We start from the raw sequence: 4,125 nt of genomic DNA, 5'->3' as shown, positions 1-4,125 counted from the left end.
CAGGTCCCTGGTTCTGTGAGGCAGCAGTGCTAACCACTGAGCCACCAAGTTTAGCTGCCGAGTTTCCTGAGAGAGCCCAGGCAGCAGGTTGAAATTTAAAATGGATGTAAAATTTGAGGCTCACTGCTAACATTATAATAGTTAAATGTTTAACCTGTCCACTGGGAGTGAAATCATTGCTTACTTCTCGTCCCATTTTTGCTGAAACCAGAAGTGGATGCATTAGTATCAGGTTTAAACATTTTACATCCTAGCCAAACTAAAACATACACTTCGGTGTTTGAGTCAAGGGGGTTTTCAAAGCTCTGTGAATACATTTTTCTTTTGATCTTTTACATTTACTTTGAATTATTATACTTATTTGAGATGAAGGGCGTAAGAGCTGAGGAAATGATCCCTTAGTTCTACAAAATGAAACATGTTTCCATCTTTGTGCTTAACACAAACAACAAGTGCTCCCAAGACAGATGTGGCGTGTGCAACAAATTTTGGGAAGGTGTTGTGATATTGACTGTTCAAATGTAAGATGAAATGCAGTGACAAGTTGCAATAAAGACCACTACTAATGTATATGATATGTGTGTTGTTACAAAGCCATGCTTGATAAAGAGTGAATTTACCGGCTGGAGACCACTGGTTCAATTTTATCAAGACTGAAACCACAATCAACATAGATAGCAAATGGTTTCATTGTATATTCCAAAGGTATTGAGGTGGAGCCAGGCCGTCTGCAAAACCCTACCAGGAAAATTACCCATGGAGGCGTGTGAGTGGAGGCCATCTCTTACCCCATCAGCTAAATATCCTGATAATCACCTAATACTTAACTGGTGGGAGCTAACCATTTGTCGCAATCACTTGTACAATGGGGACAATATGAAAGGAATGTGCCCAGTCTTGTAATCATTTAAGCAAAACAACTGGAATTCAGCAGTCCAAGAATGAGCAGGCGAGGTGGATTGGCCATGCTAAATTGCTCATAGTGTCCAAGGATATGTAGGTGGGTGGATTGGCCATGGGAATTGCAGGGTTACAGGGACAGGGTAGAGGGGTGGGTCTGTGTGGGATGCTTTTTGGAGGGTTAGTGTGGATATGATGGGCTGAATGGCCTTCTTCCACACTGTAGGGATTCTGTGATTCTATGATGTGACAGGTCAATTGGAGAAGGAGACCAGCTATGTGTAAGCCAGCTAATCCCTTTTGTGCTTCAACAACTGCCTTTCCTGCCGGCCACAGGACAAAAACAAATGATATGCTTCAGGATCAAGACCTGGAGTTCTTTGTCTCTTTTCTTCTGTCCCTCATTGGAACAGGACTAGGCCATTCATCTCATTCAGGTTTCTCCATCCCACAATCAGATCATGGCTGACCATCCAACTCAATACAACTTTCCTGCACTTTCTCCATATCCCTTGTTGTCACTAGCCTCTAGGACTATATTAATCTCTCTCTCTCCGTCCACCTTGCAGGTTCTGAGGAAGGGTCACCGGACCTGAAACATTAACTCTGTTTTCTCCTCCACAGATGCTGCCAGACCTGCTGAGCTTTTCCAGCAACTTGGTTTTTGTTCCTGATTTACAGCATCCGCAGTTCTTTTGGTTTTTACTGGGAATTATGTATAGGCTTGCAATCCATGTGGTAAGGCAGAAATGACATTAAACAGGAAATTAGAAATGCATGCTCCGAGGGTGCTACACTATTACCATTGATGTTAAATTACATGTAGAGTGGGAAACACAGTTTTTTAAACCTGTACATTGAGGAACCAACTAGGGAATAGGCTATCTTAGATTTGATTTGTGTAATATGAAGTGGTTAATTAATAATCTTAGTATAAGCAGTCCTTTAGGAAAAGGAGAATACAGGGATAAAATTCTTCATTAAGATAGAAAGGGAAGTCGTCCAATCTGAAATTAGGGTCGTAAATCTTAACAGAGAAAATTATGTAAATATGGGATGTCATTTGGTTGCAATACACTGGGTAACTTCATTAAAATGGATGACACTGGATAGGAAATAGTTAATATTTATGGAAAGATGCATGCATTACAGTCCTTTCGGGTGAAAGAATACCAGAGGAAAAGTATCCCATTCATGCCATAGGCCTACAGATAATTCTCAGTAATGTTTTCCATTCATTCATTTTCTTAGGTCCACCCTAACTGATTCAACATTCTGATCTCCTGAACTAAGATCATCTCTATGCACATTTTTGATTAAAAGTGCTACCCCTCCACCTTTGCCCAGTTTCCTCTTTTCCTTGAATATTCTGTATCCTTCAATATTCAGTACCCACTCTTTGTCATCCTTAAGTCATATGTCTATAATGGCTATCTAATCATATTGATTCACTTCAATGTATGCTATCAATTCATTTACTTTATTATGAATTCTATGCACATTCTGGTATAGAGCATTTAGTTTTATATTTTTCTTTGTAACATCTAATCTTGATTGTTGGTGGATTCCTAAACCTCGTGTCTCGTGTCTCGTGTCTTCCTGCCATGCTCTGGTTAAATTTCACGTGACTATTTTTCCCTTACTTTGTCCCATCTCTTTGATATATTACGCCATTCCACATTCGATTCCTTACCCCCACTATTTAGTATAAAGCCCTCTCCACTTTCCTAGTTATGCAGTTCACAAGAACACTGGCTCCAGTAGGTTTAGGTGTAGACTGTCCCAATGGTATGGAAGACCCCTCCCCCACGCCCCGCCACCCGCCACCGCTTTCCTCACAAACTGGAACTCATTTCCCCCACGCCAGAGTCATGTATTCCTCACTCTAATTTTATATATCCTGTGCCAATTTGTTCATGACTCAGCTGATAATAATCCAAAGATTGTAACTTCTGAGGTTATGCTTTTTAATTTTGTGCCGAGCTGCTCATTCTACCTACATCATTGTTACATGGACTATGATCACTGGATCCTTCCACTTTCACAGCAAGTTCCATTCCAGCCATGAGCAGACGTCCCAAACCCCAGAACAGGGCAGATTACACAGCCATCTAGACTCTCAGATAACAAGGTGTAGAGCTGGATGAACACAGCAGGCCAGGCAGCATCGGAGGAGCAGGAAAGCTGACGTTTGGGGTTTGGACCCTTCTGAAGAAAGGTCCAAACCCGAAACATCAGCTTTCCTGCTCCTCTTATGCTGCCTGGCCTGCTGTGTTCATCCAGCTCCACACCTTTGTTATCTCAGACTCCAACATCGGCAGTTCTTACTATCTCATCTGGACTCTCGCTCTTTGCTGCAAAGGATGGTGCCCATCTCTCTCACGAGAGTACTACCTGCTTCTCCTACATAGCTTTTAGCTCCACCCACTTGAATAGCTTCCTATACCACAGTAAAATGGTCAGTTTGGTCATTCACCTGCAGTCCCTGCTCTTATACAAACAGGTTGACAGAATCGCAACATGCTTCCCTCAATATGTTATGCTGCAAGATGACAGAGCTCCATAGGGTGGACACTGAGATCTCTATAATTAGGTCACATGCCATGATATGGTGATAACATCATTAACATGTCCCTTAAAATAATATTGCGTGCCTGTTGTAAAGTATACCGCAACAACCCCCATTTCCAAAGCAAAGAAATCTCTGCCAGAAGATATTGTACATTGGCATGTATTGTCAATTCAATAATTATATAAGCATTTAAAAACAGAGTTGATAAGATTAATAGTTCAACCTTCAATATAATATTTTGGAGGTTTAATACCGCGTCCTGATCGAATGATGATATCCCCATGGGGAGAGGCATGTGTTATTATTAGTTGCTTTTGGTTGATAACTTGCTTGTTTTGCTGCTGATTGCAGTCACTCAGTATTATTTCACAGTTATCATTGTCAGAGTTTAATTCAACACTCTGTGTGTGCATGATTGATATGTCTGAGCTCACTTTGGTTTCTTTGTAATGCAACACCATGTAATGACTCTGTGACCTGGACTGATTGGAAACCTTTGCTGGTTTCCAGGTAACTGACTTGCACTGGTTGTGTGACGCAAAGAAACATAGAAAATAGAAGCAGGAGTAGTCTGTTCATTCCCTTAAAAGCTGCTCTGCCATTTAATTTGATCACGGTTGATCGTCCAACTCAGTACCCAATTGCCAATTTCT

This window comes from Rhincodon typus, chromosome 3 (assembly GCF_021869965.1).
Source record: "Rhincodon typus isolate 14 chromosome 3, sRhiTyp1.1, whole genome shotgun sequence".
Lineage (NCBI taxonomy): Eukaryota > Metazoa > Chordata > Chondrichthyes > Orectolobiformes > Rhincodontidae > Rhincodon > Rhincodon typus.
Note: the sequence above shows the minus strand (reverse complement) of the source record.